The sequence below is a fragment of the Aegilops tauschii genome, chromosome 7 (genome assembly GCF_002575655.3).
Source record: "Aegilops tauschii subsp. strangulata cultivar AL8/78 chromosome 7, Aet v6.0, whole genome shotgun sequence".
In the NCBI taxonomy this organism is placed as follows: Eukaryota; Viridiplantae; Streptophyta; class Magnoliopsida; order Poales; family Poaceae; genus Aegilops; species Aegilops tauschii.
Window position 1 is genome coordinate 205,044,037 of NC_053041.3, and position 7,822 is coordinate 205,051,858.

Below are 7,822 nucleotides of genomic sequence, written 5' to 3' on the forward strand. Positions count from 1 at the left end.
CCGTCAGAAAATTTCTGCCTTAGAAGGATTCCGGTTTAAAATCCGGTTCAAGGGAAATCTGTTTTCTCGCAAGGCTTTGAAGCTCTCAAATATCCGGTTAAAATTCTGGTTCAAAAAGAATCCATCTCTTGCAAGCTCAAGTTCTCAAGAAAAATTAAAGGTTGCCAAAGAGAACTTGCTGCCATGATGCGTGGTTCAAACATGGGTATCCTGCCTTATTGGCTTATCTTATTGGTCACTTGGGGGCTTCCTGCTCGTTGAGCATAGCTGTGAATATCCCTCTTGATCCGGCGCAACGCCACACTTTCAGATGGTCACTTGGGGGCTTCCTGCTCATTGAGCATAGTTGTGAATATCCCTCTTGACCCGGCGCAACGCCACTCTTACAAATCACTTGGGGGCTTTCTGTTCAAACATAGGTGTATTCACCAAAGAGAACATAGCGTTACTACCCTCTTGATCCTGCTATCAAGCCAATATGATAATTTCATAAGAGCACAGCTCTGATTACCTTGGTAGTTCGGCTATCAAGCCAATATGATAATTTCATAAGAGCACAGCTCTGATTACCTTGGTAATTCGACTATCAAGCCAATATGATAATTTCATAAGAGCACAGCTCTGATTACCTTGGTAATTCGGCTATCAAGCCAATATGATAATTTCATAAGAGCACAACTTTGATTACCTTGGTAAACCGGCTATCAAGCCAACATTATAACTTCATATGAGCATAGCTCTGACCTACTTGGAGGCTTAATGCCCGGGTTAAAAGGACCAAAGAGAATCTGTTGCACAGCACAGCTCAAACATAGGTATATGATGAACTGGCGGTATGACAAAAAATATCACAGATATGATATTTATTTTGATATAAGTACATATGGGTTTGATAAACTGGCCCCGGCTTTGGACGTTTAGTCGCCAGTATATTTTGGATTGCGCCATTGGAATTCATGCGCTTATAAATCATTGGATTATTACCCTCACTGGGCATGGCAATATAAGCCAACAGTATAAATCAATTATACAGGTATGATTTTCCTGGTTATATGAATATGCGAGGTTTGATAACCCGCCCTGGCTTTTAAACTTTAAAGTTGCCAATATGTTTAGGCTTGAATGGCCTTAATGCTAGTCTTTTCCATAAATTGCATAAGACTATATTATGTTTGGGTTGTTACCCGCCCTAGCTTTTGACGTTAAGTCGCCAGGGCATATGTTGTTTAGATTCTGTGCAGGATTCGTAGAACTAGGACTTATATAAATGATTAAGTTCAAGCTCATCATCAAAATTGATGTTTCAAAAGGGGTATCCATTCTGGATTTTCTCAGAGGTTATAAGCCGCCGGGTTATAAAAATTCCGGCTTACAATGAATGCGTATTAAGTCACCATCGGCCAAGAACCACCGAGTATTTAAACTCCGGATTTGCTTGTCAACCAATAAGGTATTCACATCTTTCATAGCCAACATTGGCTGGATTTTCATGATGATATTGAATGATTGAGGTTTTCATACCGGATTATATTATTCAAATCTTGAATAGCCAACATGGCTGGATTTTTGTAATGGTTATCAATAACCAGTATTATGATTAAGGTTTTCAAAGTTGCTTCAGCGCAATGGTTATCATTTCTTTATCAATAGATATGATTTATTCTACAATAGAATGAATAGTCTCGAGTCGGTGGAGGCACACGACCCGGCACTTGGGGGCTACATTATTCAAATCATGGTTATATCAAATATGGAAGTCCCATGTCGCTGCAAGCATGCACCATGACACTTGGGGGCTAATGCAAGGTCATTTTTAACTTGCCTTATTGAAGACCCGACCCGTCACATTGTGATGAGCCGGCCCTTGGGGGCTACTAATTGCTCCTGTTGAAACTTGGGAGCTACATCATTTGGTGTTATTAATTACTGCTCAAATCTACATGATCATATCTACAAAGTCCCTGCTCATTATTGCATAAATGACCCGACCCTTGGGGGCTACACTGGTTGAAGTTTTTATGAGCATAAGGCAATTACATGTCCCAGGTTGCTGCAAGCATGACAACCCGGCACTTGGGGGCTACATATGTGGAATATTCAGTTTATGACTAGTGACTAAGATGAACAACCCGGATTTCTTCAAGGTTGCGACATTATTTTTATAATACAATGGATTTGTACAAGGGGATAATGATTTTTGTTGAAAAGTTTCTGTAATCAAGGTTCACAAAGTTTCTATGGGCATGAACAAAGTTCAAGGCTAGCTGCTACCTCTTGAGCACTGCGTTGGTTTTCCCTTGAAGAGGAAATGGTGGTGCAGCAAAGTAGCGTAAGCATTTCCCTCAGTTTTTGAGAACCAAGGTATCAATCCAGTAGGAGGCTACGCGTGAGTCCCTCGTACCTACACAAAACAAATAAATCCTCGCAACCAACGCGATAAGGGGTTGTTAATCCCTACACGGTCACTTACGAGAGTGAGATCTGATAGATATGATAGGATAATATTTTTGGTATTTTTATGATAAAGATGCAAAGTAAAATAAAAGCAAAGTGAAAAGCAACGGAAATAACTAAATGTTGGAAGATTAATATGATGAAGATAGACCCGGGGGCCATAGGTTTCACTAGTGGCTTCTCTCAAGAGCATAAGTATTTTACGGTGGGTGAACAAATTACTGTTGAGCAATTGACAGAATTGAGCATAGTTATGAGAATATCTAGGTATGATCATGTATATAGGCATCACGTCCGAAACAAGTAGACCGACTCCTGCCTGCATCTACTACTATTACTCCACACATCGACCGCTATCCAGCATGCATCTAGAGTATTAAGTTCATAAGAACATAGTAACGCTTTAAGCAAGATGACATGATGTAGAGGGATAAACTCATGCAATATGATAAAAAAACATCTTGTTATCCTCGATGGCAACAATACAATACGTGCCTTGCTGCCCCTACTATCACTGGGAAAGGACACCGCAAGATTGAACCCAAAGCTAAGCACTTCTCCCATTGCAAGAAGGATCAATCTAGTAGGCCAAACCAAACTGATAATTCGAAGAGACTTGCAAAGATAACCAATCATACATAAAAGAATTCAGAAGATTCAAATATTGTTCATAGATAAACTTGATCATAAACCCACAATTCATCGGTCTCAACAAACACACTGCAAAAGAAGATTACATCGAATAGATCTCCACGAGAGAGGGGGAGAACATTGTATTGAGATCCAAAAAGAGAGAGGAAGCCATCTAGCTAATAACTATGGACCCGAAGGTCTTAGGTAAACTACTCACACTTCATTGGAGAGGCTATGGTGTTGATGTAGAAGCCCTCCGTGATGGATGCCCCCTCCGGCGGAGCTCCGGAACAGGCCCCAAGATGGGATCTCGTGGGTACAGAAGGTTGCGGCGATGGAATTAGGTTTTTGGCTCCGTATCTGATCGTTTGGGGTTAGTAGGTATATATAGGAGGAAGGAGTACGTCGGTGGAGCAACATGGGGCCCACGAGGGTGGAGGGCGCGCCCCCCTACCTCGTGGCTTCCTGGTGGCTTTCTTGACGTACGGTCCAAGTCCTCTGGATCATGTTCGTTCCGAAAATCACGTTCCCGAAGGTTTCATTCCGTTTGGACTCCGTTTGATATTCTTTTTCTGCGAAACTCTGAAATAGGCAAAAAACAGCAATTCTGGGCTGGGCCTCCGGTCAGTAGGTTAGTCCCAAAAATAATATAAAAGTGGATAATAAAGCCCAATAATGTCCAAAACAGAAGATAATATAGCATGGAGCAATCAAAAATTATAGATACGTTGGAGACGTATCAAACATCCCCAAGCTTAATTCCTGCTCGTCCTCGAGTAGGTAAATGATAAAAACAGAATTTTTGATGTGGAGTGCTATTTGGCATAATTTCAATGTAATTCTTCTTAATTGTGGTATGAATATTCAGATTCGAAAGATTCAAGATAAAAGTTCATATTGACATAAAAATAATAATAATACTTCAAGCATACTAACTAAGCAATTATGTCCTCTCAAAATAACATGGCCAAAGAAAGTTCATCCCTACAAAATCATATAGTTTAGTCATGCTCCATCTTCGTCACACAAGAATGCTCTCATCATGCACAACCCCGATGACAAGCCAAGCAATTGTTTCATACTTTAGTAATCTCAAACTTTTTCAACCTTCACGCAATACATGAGCGTGAGCTATGGACATAGCACTATGGGTGGAATAGAATATGATGATGGGGGTTATGTGGAGAAGACAAAAAAGGAGAAAGTCTCACATCAACGAGGCTAATCAATGAGCTATGGAGATGCCCATCGATTGATGTTAATGCAAGGAGTAGGGATTGCCATGCAACGGATGCACTAGAGCTATAAATATATGAAAGCTCAACAAAAGAAACTAAGTGGGTGTGCATCCAACTTGCTTGCTCACAAAGACCTAGGGCACTTGAGGAGGCCCATTGTTGGAATATACAAGCCAAGTTCTATAATGAAAAATTCCCACTAGTATATGAAAGTGACAAAACAATAGACTCTCTATCATGAAGATTATGGTAATACTTTGAAGCACAAGTGTGGTAAAGGATAGTAACATTGTCCCTTCTCTCTTTTTCTCTCATTTTTTTGGGCCTTCTCTTTTTTTATGGCCTTTCTCTTTTTTTATTCCTCACTTGGGACAATGCTCTAGAAAATGATGATCATCACACTTCTATTTATTTACAACTCAATGATTACAACTCGATACTAGAGCAAAGTATGACTCTATATGAATGCCTCCGGCGGTGTACCGGGATATGCAATGAACCAAGAGTGACATGTATGAAAGAATTATGAACGGTGGCTTTGCCACAAATACTATGTCAACTACATGATCATGCAAAGCAATATGACAATGATGAACGTGTCATGATAAACGGAATGGTGGAAAGTTGCATGGCAATATATCTCGGAATGGCTATGGAAATGCCATAATAGGTAGGTATGGTGGCTGTTTTGAGGAAGATATAAGGAGGTTTATGTGTGAAAGAGCATATCATATCACGGGGTTTGGATGCACCGGCGAAGTTTGCACCAACTCTCAATGTGAGAAAGGGCAATGCATGGTACCGAAGAGGCTAGCAATGATGGAAAGTGCGTATAATTCATGGACTCAACATTAGTCATAAAGAACTCACATACTTATTGCAAAAATCTACAAGTCATCAAAAACCAAGCACTACGCGCATGCTCATAGGGGGATAGATTGGTAGGAAAAGACCATCGCTCGTCCCCGACCGCCACTCATAAGGAGGACAATCAAAGAACACCTCATGTTTCAAATTTGTTACATAACGTTTACCATACGTGCATGCTACGGGACTTGCAAACTTCAACACAAGTATTTCTCAAATTCACAACTACTCAACTAGCACTACTTTAATATCACTACCTCCATGTCTCAAAACAATCATCAAGCATCAAACTTCTCTTAGTATTCAACACACTCATAAGAAAGTTTTTACTATTCTTGAATACCTAGCATATTAGGATTATTTAAGAAAATTACCATGCTATTTAGACTCTCAAAATAATCTAAGTGAAGCATGAGAGATCAATAGTTTCTATAAAACAAATCCACCACCGTGCTCTAAAAGATATAAGTGAAGTACTAGAGCAAAAACTATATAACTCAAAAGATATAAGTGAAGCACATAGAGTATTCTAATAATTTCCGAATCATGTGTGTCTCTCTCAAAAGGTGTGTACAGCAAGGATGAATGTGGTAAACTAAAAAGCAAAGACTCAAATCATACAAGACGCTCCAAGCAAAACACATATCATGTGGTGAGTAAAAATATAGCTCCAAGTAAAGTTGCCGATGGAAGTAGACGAAAGAGGGGATGCCTTCCGGGGCATCCCCAAGCTTTGGCTTTTTGGTGTCCTTAGATTATCTTGGGGGTGCCATGGGCATCCCCATGCTTAGGCTCTTGCCACTCCTTGTTCCATAATCCATAAAATCTTTCACCCAAAACTTGAAAACTTCACAACACAAAACTCAGCAGAAAATCTCGTGAGCTCCGTTAGCGAAAGAAAACAAAAGACCACTTCAAGGTACTGTAATGAACTCATTCTTTATTTATATTGGTGTTAAACCTACTGTATTCCAACTTCTCTTTGGTTTATAAACTCTTTTACTAGTCATAGAATCATCAAAATAAGCAAACAACACACAAAAAACAGAATCTGTCAAAAACAGAATAGTCTGTAGTAATCTGTAACTAACGCAAACTTCTGGAACTCCAGAAAATCAGCCGAAATAGCACGACCTAGACAATTTAGTTATTGAACAGCCGCAATTGGAATCAATATTTTATCACGTTCTGGTGATTTTTAACAATTATTTTCGTGAACAGAAAGTTTCTGGAATTTTCTGCAAGATCAAATAACTATCATCCAAGAAGATCCTATAGGTTTAACTTGGCACAAACACTAATTAAAACATAAAAACACATCTAACCAGAGGCTAGATCAAATATTTATTCCTAAACAGAAGCAAAAAACTAAAAACTAAAAATAAAATAAAATTGGGTTGCCTCCCAACAAGCGCTATCGTTTAACGCCCCTAGCTAGGCATAAAAGCAAGGATAGATCTAGGTATTGCCATCTTTGGTAGGAAATTCTTCAATGAGACATCTATCATCCTCAGGAATTTCTTTATTTTTAGTAATTATCATACTTTTACGCACAAGATCAAAAAATTCATTTGTAGCAAATGGTTCCTTAATGATAGCAAAAAGATTGGGATGAATACTTATAGACTTGAGATCCGCAGTTTCCTTCTTAGAGGATTCACCCTTGTTTTTAGGAACATAAATAAGCTTAGAAATTTTAGTTGGAGGACTAGGAGTATTCTTTACGGACGAAAAAGCGGTTCCCAAGTTGGTAATGATACCCTCAAGTTTATCGATTCTAGTGGAATCTTGATTTATTCTCTCATTAACTATGGGTTCCTTCTCCTTAATATTTTTCAAAGTGACTCCTACCTTAGATCCATATTGGGTAATTTGGTTGTGGATCTTTTTATCCAGATTTTCAATTAACTCTACGGTAGCAACTTTATTTTCAATAATTTCAAGTCTTTGCATTACATGCTCCAAAGTTAACATAGTTCCATTAACCAAAAGAGGTGGTGAGCCAAATAAATCTATCATAGCATTATAAGAGTCAAAAGTATGGCTACCCAAGAAATTCCCTCCGGTAATGGTATCAAGAATATATCTATACCAAGGATTAGCGCCTACATAAAAATTGCGGAGAAGAACGGAAGTAGATTGCTTCCTGGCAGATCTATTTTGAGCATTGCAAATTCTATACCAAGCGTCTTTTAGATTTTCTCCCTCCCTTTGTTTAAAATTTAGAACTTCATTCTCGGGAGACAACGGAGAAGATAGAGGACTAGCCAAAACGACAAGCAAACGAAAAAGAGGCGAACGAAAAAGAGAGGGCGAATAAAACGGCAAGGGTGAAGTGGGGGAGAGGAAAACGAGAGGCAAATGGCAAATAATGTAATGTGGGAGATAAGAGTTTGTGATGGGTACTTGGTATGTTGACTTTTGCATAGACCTCCCCGGCAACGGCGCCAGAAATCCTTCTTGCTACCTCTTGAGCACTGCGTTGGTTTTCCCTTGAAGAGGAAAGGGTGATGCAGCAAAGTAGCGTAAGTATTTCCCTCAGTTTTTGAGAACCAAGGTATCAATCCAGTAGGAGGCTACGCGCGAGTCCCTCGTACCTACACAAAACAAATAAATCCTCGCAACCAACA